Here is a 16748-nt window from a genome sequence, read left to right as displayed (position 1 = left end):
CTATTATTTTATTGTCATTTTCTAGCCCTACTTAAATTCAATATGTTATTTCCTTTAAAAATACTGTATGTGTCACTCAGATTCCCTCAGAAGTGTTTTGTTTTACATATATGATTCATATATACAGTTAAAAAAAAACCAACCAAATAGTTCTAAAAATGTTGTCACAAAAGCCAGCAGTTCCCTGCCCCATTACTACTTAGAAATAACCACATTCAAAACAGTTAGTTTTTCTCTCATGCTTATTACTATGGTTCTAAGAAACATGCCTATATTATTTCTGCTTTTGTCTGCCTTGTTTTTTTTGTGTTGTTGTTGTTGATATTCTTTATTGACTTTGAAGAATGAGACTTCAGATCTCTTACATCTCCCTTCCCCTCTCCATACACAGATAATTCTTCTTCTCTGTTGTCCTCTCAATAAATAAAATAGTTATGTAATATTACTTGATTAGTTCGGTATTTCTTTTCCATAGAGAGAAATGCTCCTGTCATCTGCCTGGAGTTTGTAGAGCCTTGCTGGGTCTTCTTAGCACTGAGCGAGAGAAATGGACTGGAGAGCTTTTAGCTCTTCAGTAAGTAGACTTGCACTTACGTAGATTTCCCTGTTTTCAATCCAGTAAAGATGAATCAACAGCTGTCCCCAATGTCCCTGAGTCCAGAATCTCTGGTTCTTACAGTAATTGGCAATGGGAAGGGGGTGGGGGTGAGAGATGGTCATGGAGGGGCCTGTTACTTATTCAGACTCACTTTGTTTACTGCCTTTTCTGTTATTTTAGTGTGTCTTAAGCAAACATTCGTGTCCAGTCTGCCTTGTTTAACCTTCACACCTCTCAGATTGATTTTCAACAATGTCCACCCTGGAGGAGAATTTACTATTTACCAAATTTTTTTTCTAGTAAAATCACATGTTAAAATGGAACTTGTCACCTTTAGTGCAAAAAGATGTGATAATTTGCCAATTACCACATAGTCTGAAATTTAAACATTGTAGTATGTCATACATGTTTAAAGCTTTGCTTCATTTCACAATGTTTTTTCCTAAACTGTATCATATTGAGCACTAGAAAACTATATCGATCAGCTGTATAGCTATGTGCAGTTAAGGTTATCATATTTCTTGTTTTTTTCTTTACTCCTGTTATGTTTCATGAGGTATGTATACTCCTTAGGTCTTGTATCACATTTGTCATGCATAAACTTTTACTGATAATGATGTTTACTTCCTGGACAGTTACCCAGTGATGAATTTGTAAGTCTTTAGTTTGAAGACTTACTAGCTTTGTGAGTATACATAAGTTGCTCTACCTTTTTGTGTTTTAGATTCTTCATTTGTTAAGAGAGAATAATATTTGTCTTGCATGGGATGCTCAGAATAAAATGAGAATATTTGTGAAGTGCTTATTTATGTATCTGACTTATGTTACACATTTAGAAAGGTTGATTTCTTCTATTGATTATGATCCATTTGTCTATTCTGTAGTACCAGATATGTTTCCTTGGAAGAATTTTATTATTAAAATTCCACAAAATAGCAATCTTCTTATTGCTTTGTATGTATATATAATATTTTCATCTATGTACTGTGTCCATGTACTATTTCCAAAACCCAGTGTGTTTACTGGCGATATTAATTATAAATACATATATACAGAAATTGTAAATATGCTAGTTTATTCTTAAAAAGTAAAGAGGAAATAATTGTTAAGTTTCCAGTTTTGAGAATTAGGTGTTTATTATTTTGGCAGTTGTATGGTAAATTAAATAAAATTGTGGGTTGTTTGTACATCTATTTAATGACAGTAATTATTGAGTGCCCAGTATATATTATAGAAAAAAATAATGGTGAAAATAACGTAAGCCATTAAATTTTTGAGAAATATGTTGAATTTTATTTAGAAAGATACTGCAGCTCAGTCTCTCTACCCTGGATGTTATATATAGGTTTTTAAAATTTATTACGTATGATACGTGTTGTATAGTGCATAAATCTTCATTAAGCAACTTAAGAGTGTTTGCATATGTATACATCTGTGGAACCACCACAAGATTAAGTCATTGATTATTTCCCTCACCAAAAAAGGATTCTCTTGTGCCCTCTTTCTTATTTTATTATATTTTCTCTATTAGCTTTTTTGATTAATCTTTTTTTTTAAGTTGATTTACATATCTTGAGAGAGAGAGAAAAAGCATGAGTGGGAGAAGGGCAGAGAGAGAAGAGATAGAGAGAATCCCACACAGGCTCTGCACTATTAGCACAGAGCCTGATGCAGGGCTAGAATTTGTGAACCGTGAGATCATGATAGGAGCTGAAGTTGGATGCTCAACCGACTGAGCCACCCAGTCATCCCTGGGCTAATCCTTTAATATCAGACTTTTAGTGATTACTTTAGAAATTACAAAATGTGGGAGTGCCTGGGTAGTTCAGTCGGTTGAATGTCTGACTTTGGCTCAGGTCCTGATCTCACAGTTCATGAGTTCAAGCCCTGCATCGGGCTCTGTGCTGACAGCTTGGAGCCTGAAGCCTGTTTCAGATTCTGTGTCTCCCTCACTTTCTGTCCCTCCCGCACTCATGCTCTGTCTCCCTATCTCAAAAATAAATAATAAAACATTAAAAAAATTAAAAAAAAAGAAATTACAAAATGTGTCTTAACTTATAAAAGTCTCCTTTTAATACATTTACTGTTGTCCTCCCCCAATGCAAAATCCTTAAAGCAGTTTAAATCCATTTACCTGCCTCCTACTTTTTTGCTATTGTTAAGTATTTTAATATCCCCCTCATGTTGTTATAAACCATATAAGACTTTGTTATTATTGCTTTAAACAATCATTTACCTTTATATTTACCTTTATATTTACTATTTTACTATTCTATTTACCTTTATATCTATAGTTTCTACAGCTATTCATTTCTTATATATCTATGCTTCCATCTAGAATCCTCTCCTTTCATCCTAAAGAATTTCTTTCATTATTTAAAAAAAATTTTTTTAACATTTCTTTTTGAGAGACAGAGAGAGACAGAGCACAAGTGGGGGAAGAGCAGAGAGAGAGGGAGACACAGAATCCAAAGCAGGCTCCAAGCTCTGAGCTGTCAGCACAGAGCCCGATGTGGGGCTCGAACCCATGAGTCATGAGATCATGACCTGAGCTGAAGTCGGACGCTTAACTGACTGAGCCACCCAGGCGCCCCAGTTTTATTTTTTTTTAAATAAGGTCTCTTGATGATAGATTCTTTCAACTTTCTGTCTGAAAATGTCTTTAGTTATTTCTGATGTTCTGGGGGATATTTTTGCAGAGTATAGAATTCCGTGTTGATAGTTTTCTCCTTCACTGATTTAAAGATGCCACTTCACTGGCCTTCATAGTTTCTCTTGAGAAGTCATCTTTCAGTCTTACTGTTGTTTTCCTGAAGGGCAAGAGAGAGGTCCTTTTCCTCCTCTGTTTTTAAGAATTTTCTCTGTCTCTTTGATTTTTAGTCACCTGTCAATAACATAGCTATATATGGTTTTGTATGTATGTGTTTTATCCTGCTTGGTATTCATTGACCTTCTTGAATCTGTAGGTTGGTATCTTACAACATTTGAAAAGTTCTTAACCTTTACTGATTCAAATATTGCTTCTGACTCATTTTCTTTTCTTTCCTGTATTCCAGTTAACATATATATTAGTTTGATTGCATCCCATTCTAGTTTATGATTTTTTTCCTGTCCTTTAAATAGCTTTTAATCTGTCTTTGCATGTGCTGATTGTTTTTCTTTTTCCCAGTGCTTACTCTGCTATTAAACCTAGTCAAGGAATTCCTCTGTTTCACTTATTTTGTAGTACTAGATTATCTATGTGATCATTTTCATAGATTCGAATTCTCTGTTGAAATATATATTTTAATCTGTTTTCTGTATTCTATCTTAAATTGGCTTTGATACGTTGTCATAGTTATTTTGAAGCTCTTACATAAGACTAATATATGTCTTGTGTCTTGATTATCAAACACTTTTCCCGCTTCACATACCCACTAATTTTGCATTGTGTGATGGCTATTTTAAGTGTAATATGGAATAGTGGAAAGCAAGTTGGCCCAGGGGCCAAATGCAAGCCTGGTGGTTATTACTGTTTGGTCCATGAGCTAAGAATGGTTTTTACTTTTTAAAAGATGTTGTTGTTGTTGTTGTTGTTGTTGTTGTTAAGACAATTTGCAGTGGAGACCATGACCCTCAAAACCTAAAAATACTTACTTTCTGGCTCTTTACAGGAAAGGTTTGCTGACCCTTCTTGTAAAAGCTCTGGATTGTTATCTTCCTCTAAATAAAATTTTATTTTATTCTGGCAGGCAGTTAAATTGCCAGCGGGTCACTTTGATCCTGTGGGGCTTAGTTTTAAGCTTTGTTAAGGTAAGTCTATTTTAACTTTGTTTTTATTCCTAGGGCATGGATTATCCAGGGTCTTACCTAAATGCCTTGGGTATTCATCAAGATCTGTCTCCTCTGAGCCTGAACTTAATTTATTCAGAACTGTGCAAGCCCTGAAATCTTTGTTTAGCTAACAGCCTCCCCAACTGCCGTTCTGTCTTAGGCTTCTAGGAGTCTAACCCTGTGTGTGCACAGCCTAGGAGGCAGATGAGAACCAGAGAGGATTTTTTATATAGATTTTTGTAAGTTTTTCTTCTTGGTTCTTTCCCTTCTAATAACCTGCCCCCCAAATCCAGCTACCTTAGCATTCCCAGACATTAATTGTAGTTTTCTCGTCCCAGCAAGACTGCCACACTGCTTGGGCTCTATTTCTCTACACCATGATTTGGAAAATGCCCTTAAGGGAGAGATTTGAGTGTGAATATGGGGTTTGATTCATCTAGTTCTCTTCTAACGTTTATTTATTTTTGGGACAGAGAGAGACAGAGCATGAACGGGGGAGGGGCAGAGAGAGAGGGAGACACAGAATCGGAAACACGCTCCAGGCTCCGAGCCATCAGCCCAGAGCCTGACGCGGGGCTCGAACTCACGGACCGCGAGATCGTGACCTGGCTGAAGTCGGATGCTTAACCGACTGCGCCACCCAGGCGCCCCTCATCTAGTTCTCTTCTATCAAGGATCATGGTGTTGTGTTGGTTATTGCCTAAGGGTTGAAAATAGGATTTTTTTTCTTTTGTTTTTTTTTTTGTATATTTGGCCCAGCTTTTACAGATGTTTATAGCAGGAGGGTATTCTAACATTAGCTACTCCATTATGACAAGAACTGAAAATCCTGATTGTTTTAAAATGTGAAAATATATCTCATTGTATAGTAGTGGACTTTGATTTGAAATATTTAACATGTTGCTGGCTGTGTTCTTTGTTCCATTATTCAGTTTAGCCAAGTAGAAGGACTCAGATCTCAGTTAATAATGGTGAATGTATGCATCCTATAAAATCAAATTAGTGTGATATATTGATCTGGTGAAGGGGATAAAATGGCCCTTTTCCAAAGATGAAGCCCTAGGCAGCTGGACCATTGGGTTGGTTATTTTATTAAGATTTATTTAAGTAATCTCTACACCCCATGTGGGGCTTGAACTCATGACCCTGAGATCAAGACTTGCACACTCCTCCAACTGTGCCAGCCAGACACCCTGGGTTTGTTAGTTTAGAAGATTTCATCTCAGAAGTCATCTGCCACATTTGAGGTACCCCTTAATCCTACTTGGTCTGGGCTCACCTATCATCAGAGAAACTTTGGCTGGCCAATTCTTAATACTTAATTAACAATTTTATATTTGTTGTTTATATATCCAGTATCTCCAAAACAATTCTTAAATATTTTAGCCCACACTGATCATCTCTTAACTACTATACTTATAGTGTTATGTGGAATACAGACCTGGTAACACGCTGTTATATGACCTTATTTCATATTCTTTAAGGGAATAATCATTTAAATGTTTTTCCTATCATACTATTTTTTTTGTATTCTACTGAATATAAGGGCTGTCTGTCTATGCCACAGGTTACCATGATTAATTTGATGAAACTAGGTAGTTATCTTGGGGTATGCTTTCTCTCTTTTGCTCTTTGTATGTCTTTCCTGAAGTTGAATAAAATGCCCTTCTCAGCTACATGTGGCCTGTTCTTTGAGAAAGGATGTATGTCCTAGCTCTGTTTCTCTGCTAGAACTTACAAACATGCTTTCAATATTCATTGGAATGGTGTCGGTGACTGTAGAAAGAGATGTGGATGTTACCATGTAGGTAAGCTACGTGACTCTCTCTCTCTGATTTACCACTCCCTATCCCTTCCCCTGGGCAATTCTTTGTTCTGAGTCCCCTTATAGAACCAAGAATCCCCAGGAGGAATCTTTGGTGCCCACCCAGTATGATCCTCTGCCCAGAGGTTGGTGTTGGTTGGTGTTGGTGGATTGACTCTGTTGATCACAGTATTATAGAAAAGAACTTACTTTGTTCTTTGTATCCATTCAGAGTGTTATTACTAACTCAAAATTAGGTAGTTTATTATCTATATATTAGAAATTTGGTTATATAATAAAGGTAGCATCCATATAGTCTTATTTGAGTCTTTGTCTTTACTTAACATTCTTTTCAAAAATGAGACTTTAAAATAATTTTACTTCCAAAAGTTAAAAATAAAACAACTCTGGACTTGCATATATGCATGCATTACATGTAAACATATAGCAAATTACTCACTTTCAGAAATCTTTACTTCTCTTGAAACTCTTTTTTCTAGTGCTTATGAATTCAGTATAGTAATATGTCTTCCTCTTAAATACTTTTCCTAGTAATTGGTTTTATGACTTTTTTCATTTACCTTTTGAATTGTACACATAATTTTTAAATGTAACTATTTAGTGTCCACAAAGAAAAGCAGCAGCTGTGATATGTGATGAATCAGTAATACTGTTATGACAGTATTTTTTTCAGAAAATTTTCAGATTTTTCAGAATGTGCACACACTTCTTTTTGATGCTTCCTTTGATTTGTTTGTAATAAGCTTCAGTGATTATTATTTCTGCTGTTCCCTTTGTAGTTATTTAATTTTTTCCCCCATGTTAAGGAAATCTGGAGGTGAATAGGCATTTAAGTTTAGTACTAGGTTAATTTACAGCATTGGATTCACTGCGTATTTTTTGATATCACTTAACTTTGAATTACTGTGAAGTGACTTTCATTTTTCCTTATCAAGAATAACTTGAATGGGGGCACCTCGTTGGCTCAGTCGGGTAAGTGTCCACCTTTGGCTCAGGTCATGATCTCGTAGTTCATGAGTTCAAGCCCCGCATCGGGCTCTGTGTTGACAGCTCAGAGCCTGGAGCCTGCTTTGGATTCTGTGTCTCCCTCTCTCTCTGCCCCTCCCCTGCTTGCACTCTGTCTTTCTCTCTCTCAAAAATGAATAAACATTAAAAAAAAAGAATAACTTGAATGGGACTGGGCTAGTTCTACAAAGAACTACATAGATCTTGGATATACCTGGATTGCAGCTTTTGGACTATCCCACACAGATTATTTAAGCATATAGTGATGTCACAATTACGACTAAGCACTCATGAATGGTTAATAAAGGAAGTATTGTGATGTAGGAAGGTAGCATAGTATGATGAGAAGTGCATGGACCTTAGAATTCAAAAGACTAGATTTGTAACCTGTACCTGGTAAGTATTTGCTCTTTGGCATTGTCCTGTTTGCTTGATCTTTATATATAATTTCCTTTTATATATAAGGTGGAAATGATATCATCTATTAGGGTTGTCAGGATTAAATGAATGTATATAAAGCAGCCAATAAGGATTCTATTAAGGTGCTTTTGAAATACAACATCCCTTCTTGTTCTTTATCTTCTTTTCCCTCTTTCCTCTTTAGTTACCCATAGTTAGCCAGAGTGAAAAGTTAGAGGGTACAGTGTCCACGAGACTGCCCTCACTTCTGACACCAGTTGCAAGTTTGGGAGATTTCTGAAACGACCCTGAGTTTCAATAATTGGTTAGAAGGGCTCACAGAACTGGGGCGCCTGGGTGGCTCAGCTAGCTAAGCATCTGACTCTTGATTTTGGCTGAGGTCATGATCTCACGGTCTGTGGGTTCGAGCCCCACATAAAGCTCTTGTGCTGACAGTGTGGAGACTGCTTGGAATTCTGTGTCTCCCTCTCTCTTTCTGCCCCTACCCTGCTTGCTCTCTCTCTCTCTCTCTCAAAATAAATAAAGAAATTTAAAAAAAAAAGGGCTCATAGAACTCATTAAAAGTTATCATTCTCATGGTTACAGTTTATTACAGGGAGAGTATACAGATTAAAATCAACCAAGCTGGGGTACCTGAGTGGCTCAGTTGGTTAAGCACCTGACTTCAGCTCAGGTCATGATGTGGGTTCAAGCCATGTTCAAGCCCTGCTCAGAGCCTGGAGCCTGCTTCAGATTTTGTCTCTGTCGCTCTCTCTGCCCATCCTCCGTTCACACACACTCTCTCTCAAATATAAATAAACATGAGAAAAAAATTTTTAATCAGCCAAGGTAGATGCCAGAAGGAGTTAAAACTGAGAAAGAACTTCCAAGTCCTCTTCTCATGGAGTCATAGATGATGTTACCTTCTCCTGGCCACCATGTGTGACAATACACACAAACTATTTCCAACGAGGGAGTCTCCTCCAAGCCTTTTGTATTTTTACTGGGACTTGATCACATACTCCCTGCATAACTGACCTAATCTCTAGCCTTTCCTACTGGTCAGGCTAATACCCTTAGTTTTCCGTTCCTGTAGAAGTCAGAACTGATGTTCCCCATCATAAATCATATTGTTAGACTGTCAGGTAACCAAGACCCCCAGGCAGGAGGTCTTGATGGGACCAAAACACCTGCCAAGCCCAGGACATTCCAAGGGTCTAGAGATCATCTCCCATTAGTGAAGGGCAAAGACCAGACTTTTGTTTGGAAAAGGTCATTTCTTCATGGTAGTGCTACATTTTTGTAGTAGCTGATTAAATTATTCTGCACTATCAGTGCAGAGCCTGATGCCAGGTTCGAACCCATCGAGATCATGAGCTGAGCCGAAATCAAGAGTCAGACACTTAATCTACTGAGCCACCCAGATGCCCTGGTTATTAATTTCTATCTAAGTAGTAACATACACTTTTAAATATTTTTTCAAAGCCCAACAGGACAAAGCATATAATGAAAGCTTAATGAAATGCTCCCACTTATTTATTTATTTATTTACCCACTTTCCAAAGGCTTTATTGGTGAATATGTTTTAGAAGAGAAAAATTGATTCTGTTATTTCCAAGCCAGTGGAATGAAGAGCTGTGTCCAGGGACACATCAGGTGGCACCAGAGGGGACTGATGCTTTGTCTACCTTTCATTCCTAGTTTTAGTCAAAAGCACAAGGCTTTGTAGTCAACCAATTCTTTAGGTTTAAACCATAGGCTGATTTCTTTCTCTGCACTGTTTACTGAATCGTTGCCATGAATGATGTTCCTGCCAACTTGAATACAGAAGTCCTCATGAGTGGTGCCTGGCTTACAATCTGCTGGTTTGGTCTCCCCAAACATCACTCACCCCGTCTTCACCACAATCAGACCCTCCCAAACCATGGCCACAATGGGCCCAGAGCTCAGGTACTTTACTGGGAAGAATGGGTGGGCCTTTATGTCAATGTGGTGCTGCTTTAGCAGTTCCTCAGAGGCCTGTAGGAGGGAGCCTTTTGGCCACAACATGGAATCCCTTCTGCTCAAAGTGCTTGGTGATCTTGCCCACCAGGGTGTGCTACACACCATGCAGCTTGATGGCAATGACCATGTGCTCCTGATTGGCCATGGCCAAGAAGCTGGCTGTGCTGTGCTGCTTGGGGGACTGGACGCCACTCCCACTCTTTTAGTACTAGTTTTGAAATACCTTTGGAGATATATTTTAGGCATTTATTTCCATTTTTCTGTGCTGGTTTATATTTTTTATTCTGGACACTTTTTATATTGACTTCCCATTATACAAGATGAGGATTTAATATTTTTAGTCTATTTTACATCCTCCTCCTAAAATTCTTCTGTCATAATTTTTAGTTAAATATGTTTATCTGTCTATCTGTCCCTTTACTGTTTATCTTTTGATCTTCTATCAGAATTACATTTGGCTTCTAGTAAAAGAAACTGGAAATAACAGTAACTTAAATGAGCTAAAGTTAACTTTTCTATCAAAAGAATCCTAGCGATTGACAGTCCAATAATGGGATGGCAGCTTCACAGTTATCAAGGAGTCAGGTTTCCTGTTTGTCCTTCACTTCCCTGGGTGCATGGCTGTGTACATAAGATCATTTCATGATCCAAGAAAGCTTTAAGAATTCTAACATGCTTGTCAGCTTTCAGGCAGGTGGTGGTGTTACCCAAAATGGAGTTCGTCTCTTGGTGGTTGTTGAGCCAAAAGACACAACCAAGCCAAAGAATAGGAAAAGGAAGGGTTTTACTTGCAACAAGTAAAGGAGAACACTGGGGATCGTTCCCAAAGCAGTGTCTCCTGAACCACAGTATTGGGGAAGTTTTAAGCTAACAGTGCACACATATTCATGAAGGGGCTTTGCTCAGTGGGGAATACAGCATGGAATTGGGGCAGAAGTCATCTGAGGGTGACTGAGTCTAGGTCACGGTCACGAAGGTTGGCAGTTGGTCCATGTCTAAATGCTCAGGTTTAGATCCTGCACAGAGAACTCAAGGATGTGCATCAGGTGAATCTTAACTTTTGAATCAGTACTGGGAGCTTTACTACTGATTTACTGTCCCTGATATGATTAGGTTATATCCTGGCCTGATGGTGGCTGTCTGCTCTTACATTCTTTCACAAGATGGCTGGGACCCAAATTGACTTCTCTTATGTTAAGAAAGCTCTATCTGTTCTTTTTCTAGGAACCCAACTCTTTCTGATTACAGTAGGGGAAAATGGAGAAGCAAAAAAGGGGACATACCGGTTTTCTTCCCCAGACTTAAAGAACGTTACTTATAAATTCTACTCTGTAGGTTCTAGTTACATCTTATTGGCCAAAATTCAGTCACATGTCCTCATTGGGTCTGCAAGGGCTGGGTATTTTATTTTATTTTATTTTATTTTATTTGTTATTTTTATTTTATTTATTTTTTTAATTTTATGTAGGCTCCATACCCAACATTGGACTTGAACTCTCGACCCTGAGATCAAGAATAGCACACTCTACCAACTGAGCCAGCCAGGTGCTCCAGGGCTTGGTATTTTACATACCGTTTCTACCCCAAACAATATTGAAGCTTTATTTTAATGAAATGAGACAAAATGGTTATGATGTGGGCCGTTGGCAGTTTCTGCCTTAATTGGTGTCATTGTTTACTTTTTTTATCATTATGCAAGTTAATTTACTGGAAAGCCAAGCAGCGTAGTTGGATAGTATTTTGTTCTTCCTAGAATTATTCATTGTCTTTTCTTGAAAATATGCTTAGTTTTCTCCCTTGAGCTTTTAGTTTTTGTGTGTCAAATTGTAGGCAAACCTCATTTTACTACACTTTGATTCATTGCATGTCACAATCCTGCATTTTTATAGATTGAAGGTTTGTTGCACCTCTATGTTGAGCAAGTCTGTTGGCCCCATTTTCCCAACACCTTTTGTTCACTTTGTGACTTCGTGTCACATTTTGGTAATTCTTGCAATATTTCAAACTTTTTCATTATTACGTGTTGTGATTTTTTTTTAAAGATTTTAATATTTTTAAGGAATTTCTACACCCAGCGTGGGGCTCAAACTCACAACCCTGCGATCAAGAGTTGCATGCTCCACTGACTGAGCTGGCTGGGTGCCCCTGTTCTAGTGGTCTTTGGTGTTACTACTGTTAATTATTTTAGGGTGCCATGAACTACACCTGTGTAAAGCAGTGAACTTAATTGATAAGTATGTGTGTTCTGACTGCTCCACTGACCAGCTGTCCCCCTGTCTTTCTCTTTCCCCTCTCCTTGGGCCTCACTATTCCCTGGAACATAAGAATACTGAAATTAGGACAGTTAATTATCCTACAGTGGCCTCTGCGTGTTCAAATGAAAGGAAGGGTCATACATCTCTCACTTTAAATCGGAAGTTGGAACTGATTAAGCTCAGTAAGGAAGGCATGTCGGAAGCTGAGATAGGCTGAAAGCTGGGCCTCCACCAGTTAGCCAAGGTGTGAGTGCAAAGGAAAAGTTCTTGCAGGAAATTAAAAATGCTACTCCACTGAACACATGAATGATAAGAAAGTGCAAGAGCCTTATTGCTGATACAGAGAAAGTTTGAGTGGTCTGGATAGATGAAACCAGCCACATTTCCTTAAGCCAAAGCCTAATGCAGAGCAAAGCTCTAATGATTTTTAATTCTGTGAATGCTGAGAGAGGTGAGGAAGCTGCAGAAGAAGAGTTTGAACCTAGCAGAGGTAGTTTCATGAGATTTAAGGAAAAAAGCTGTTTCTGTAACATAAAGGTGCAAGGTGAAGCAGTAAGTGCTGATGTAGAAGCTGCAGCCAGTGATTCCAGAATATCTAGTTCCTCCTTGAAAATAGCTACACTAAGCAGCAGATTTTCAGTGTAGACAAAACAGCCTTCTATTGGAAGAAGATGCTATCTAGGACCTTTACAGCTAGAGTGAAGTCAGTGCCTAACTTCAAATCTTCAATAGACAGACTGACTCTCTTGTTAGGGGCTAATGCAACTAATGACTTTAAATTGATAAGTTGAAGCCAATGCTCATCGGTCATTCAGAAAATCCTAGGGCCCTTAAGAATTATGGTAATCTATTCTACGTGTGCTCCATGAATGGAACAACAAAGCTTGGATTGTAGCACATCTGTTTACAACATTGTTTAGTGCATATTTTAAGCCCATTAATGAGACCTGCTGCTCAGAGAAGATTCAGTTCAAAATATTACTGCTCACTGACAATGTGCCTGGTCACCCAAGAGCTCTGATGAAGATGTGATGCTGGCCTCATAGACTGATTTTGGAAGTATGTATTCCTTTTCTTCTACCCTCTGAAAGGGATTATAGAGAATTGATATAATTTTTTCTTAAATGTTTGGTAGAATTCAGCAATGAACCCATCTGGATCTGGTGCTCTCTGCTTTGGAAAGTTACTAATTTGCCTTAACATTTTAAGCAGTAGGTTGCTAATTCTTTTTCCTTAATAAGAATAACAAAGATGGATGATTGTTTACAATGAAATTTGAAGTTACATCCTTGTATTTGCATTAAAATCAAGTGTTTATTTTTTAAAGATGACCTCCCCTTCCCGTTTCTATTTTATGTGTGTTTTGGCAGAAAATAACAAGAGTCATTTTACCTACTTTGTCATCAATCATCTAAACATTACAACCTAATCCTTCCATAATGTATATGTATATCAAACCATCTCTTTGTACTCCTTAAATATATACAATTCTATTTGTCAATTGTAGTTTAATAAAGGGTGAAAAAGAAATACTATACAATCTTGCCTCAGCCCTCATTCTGCTTCCTGAAAACTGCTTCCTCAAATCTTACTGTCTAGTTGGGAAATTAACTAGCTTCTTATGGCTTATTGTGTTTGACTTCTAGCAGGTTTTAGAACTGTTACCTTCTCCTTTTAAGGAAAACTCTTTTCTGTCTCTGATCACATTCTGTATCTTAATCAGTTTTGTACATATTGATGTCCCCCCCCCCTTTTTTTTATCTTTCCCTTTCATTCTTTCCTGGTTTCTGTAGACTGTGATACCTATTATCTCCAGTCCTGTTATTTTTCCTCAATGCAAACTCTCTGTCTGCTAAAGATGCTAGAGGTATTTGTGGTCCAGAAAATTTTTGAAATCTCTCCCACCATGAGAAGGGGTTGATATTACCTCCAGTTAAACCTTGGTGGGCCTTTGTGATCCCCTCCACAATAGAATCCATTGGAAGAAATGTTGTATAACTTCCCAGTTGAGGTTAGAAAAACCAATTCACTTCTGCTGGCATTTTATAGTACACTCCTCTAGGAGAGCTTTCAGATGCCATGTAAAGTCCGGCTACCCTGAGACCTTGTGGAGATTTTGTGAAGAGACCATATGGAGAGAACACATAGATGCCCAGGGAATTCCCAGCTGTTTGTCTCCCAGGGCAGGACATTAGACATCTGAGTGAAGACACCTCTTGAGATGACACCAGTCCTAACATGTTATAGGCACACGAGACTCATTGAGACTGATATAGCTGAACCCAGTGAAATCCCAGAATCCTCAGTAAAATAAACTTAATGTTACTGTTTTAACCCACTGTTTTTTTTTTTTTAATGTTTATTTATTTTGAGAGAGAGAAAGAGAGGGAGGGAGGGAGGGAGGGGGAGAGAGAGAGAGAGAGAGAGAAAGAGCCCCAAGCAGGCTCTCTGCAGTGAATGCAGGACCCAGCGCGGGGCTTCAACTCACAAACCACAAGATCATGACCTGAGCCGAAATCAAGAGTCTGATGCTTAACAGACTGCACCACACAGGTATCCCTAACCCTCTGTTTTGATGTGATTTGTTAGTCTTCAGTGCATAGCCAGAATAGTATTTCACATTCAGCATATTCAAAACAGTTAATTGTCATCTCCTCATCAAATGATATATGTTATTTCTGTTTGATTAGTGTCATCATCACTGCTACATAACATTTTTGGTCCTTTTTTTAAAAAAATCTTTTTTTTTTTAACATTCATTTTTGAGAGACAGAGTGAGTAGGGAGGGGCAGAGAGAGAGAGGGAGACACATAATCTAAAGCAGGCTCCAGGCTTTGAGCTGTCAGCGTAGAGCCTGACGTGGGGCTTGAACTCATGAATAGCAAGATCATGACCTGAGCTGAAGTCGGAAGCTTAACTGACTGAGCCATCCAGGCACCCCACATTTTTGGTCCTTTTTAACTTCTGTTCAAACCTTTTGCCCATTAAAAAATTGTTTTAAAGATATCTTTAGTGTGATTAAAAAGATTAAGTTTACTATTTTAACATGTTTTAATTGTACAATTTAGTGGTATTAAATATATTTACTATGTTATATAACCATCGCCACTATCCATTTCCAAAACTTTTTCATCATCCTGAAAAGAAACTCAGACTTACACCTAAATGATTAATTTTTTGTGCTGTTACATATTATAATATTTTCTTTCTTTTTTTTAAATGTTTATTTATTTTTGAGACAGAGACAGAGCATGAACGGTGGAGGGTCAGAGAGAGAGGGAGACACAGAATCTGAAACAGGCTCCAGGCTCTGAGCTGTCAGCATAGAGCCCGACACGGGGCTCGAACTCACAGACCGTGAGATCATGACCTGAGCCGAAGTCGGAGGCTTCACTGACTGAGCCACCCAGGCGCCCCTATAATATTTTCTTAAATTAAGATTTCCAGTTCATTTGCCAGTATACAAATATAGAATTGATGCTGTATATTTAGCTTGTAACCTGCAACTTAACTCATTTGTTCTGAGACTTTTTATAGATTGCATGGAATTTTCTACATGTCTGAATTAAAAATTTTCTTTTTTAATCTGTAAACCTTTTATTTCATTTTCTTATCTTACTGCACTGACTATGATAAGAAATGAATAAGAGTGGTAAGAGGAAATTTTTTCATTTTTCTCATTGAGGTGTAGAGCATTCAGTCTTTTACCATTAAATATGTTGCTAACTGTAGTTATTTTGTAGATGCTCTTTATCAGCTCAAAGAATTTCTCTTCTATGCCTAGCTTACCAAAAGGGTTTATCATGACTGTATGTTGAGTTTTGTCAAATATTGTTTCTTTTTGATCATTGGTTTTTCTTACTTAGTTTGTTAACGTGGTGAGTTTCACTGATGCATTTTTGATTGTTGAACCAACCTTAAATTCCTTTGCTAAATACCACTTGTTTGTGATGTCGTACCCATTTTATATATTGCTAGATTTGGTTTGCTAATATGTTGTTGAGAATTTTTGTGTCTATGCTTATGGGAGGTGGTAATATGTATTCTTACATTCTTGTAATATTTTCATGTATTTAAAAATTTTTTTTTTAATATTTATTTTTGAGACGGGGAGACAGAGTGTGAGTGGGGGAGGGGCAGAGAGAGAGGGAGACGCAGAATCTGAAACAGGCTTCAGGCTCTGAGCTGTCAGCACAGAGCCCAATGTGGGGCTTGAACCCACGAACCATGAGATCATGACCTGAGCTGAAGTCGGATGCTTAACTGACTGAACCACCCAGGCGCCCCTTTTCATGTATTTGTTTATATGTGTTTTTGGTATCAGGTTAGCACTAGTCTAGTTGGGAAATGTTTTTTCTCCTTCTCTTTTCTGGAAAAGATTGTGTAAAATTGTTTTTATTTCTTCCTTAAATGTTTGGTGCAAGAGAGCACACCCATGTGGCAGGGGAGCGGCAGAGAGAGAGGGAAAGAGAGAATCACAAGCAGGATCTGTGCTGTCAGTGCAGAGCCCAACGTAGGGCTTGATCCCATGAAGTGTGAGATCATGACCTGAGCCAAAACCAAGAGTCAGACACTTAACCAACTGAGCCACCCCTTACCCCTGGAATATCTTAAACTATAAAGTCAACTACTTTAACAGATCTAGGACTATTCAAATTAAACATTTTTTTTTCCCTTGAGTTTTAATAATTTGTGTCTTTTAAGAAATTGATTTATTCTAAGTTGCCAACTTAATGACCATAAAGTTTGTTGTGTTTTTTTTTTGTTTTTTGTTTTGTTTTGTTTTGTTTTTTTTTTTGAGAGAAGCATGATTGGGGGGGGGACAGTGGTGGGGGAGAGAGAGAGAGAG

General features: G+C 37.9%; 1 protein-coding gene and 1 pseudogene across 9 annotated transcripts in view; one reads left to right on the top strand and one right to left on the bottom strand.

Moving 5' to 3' along the window:
• Positions 1-16748, top strand: part of PTPN4 (protein tyrosine phosphatase non-receptor type 4) — a 230077-nt gene that overhangs the window by 51876 nt on the left and 161453 nt on the right. The window lies entirely within an intron of this gene.
• Positions 9185-11605, bottom strand: LOC121030432 (nucleoside diphosphate kinase B-like; annotated as a pseudogene).

The sequence above is a fragment of the Herpailurus yagouaroundi genome, unplaced genomic scaffold (genome assembly GCF_014898765.1).
Source record: "Herpailurus yagouaroundi ecotype Mexico unplaced genomic scaffold, PumYag 140, whole genome shotgun sequence".
Lineage (NCBI taxonomy): Eukaryota > Metazoa > Chordata > Mammalia > Carnivora > Felidae > Herpailurus > Herpailurus yagouaroundi.
Note: the sequence above shows the minus strand (reverse complement) of the source record. Positions and strands in the feature narration are given on the sequence as shown.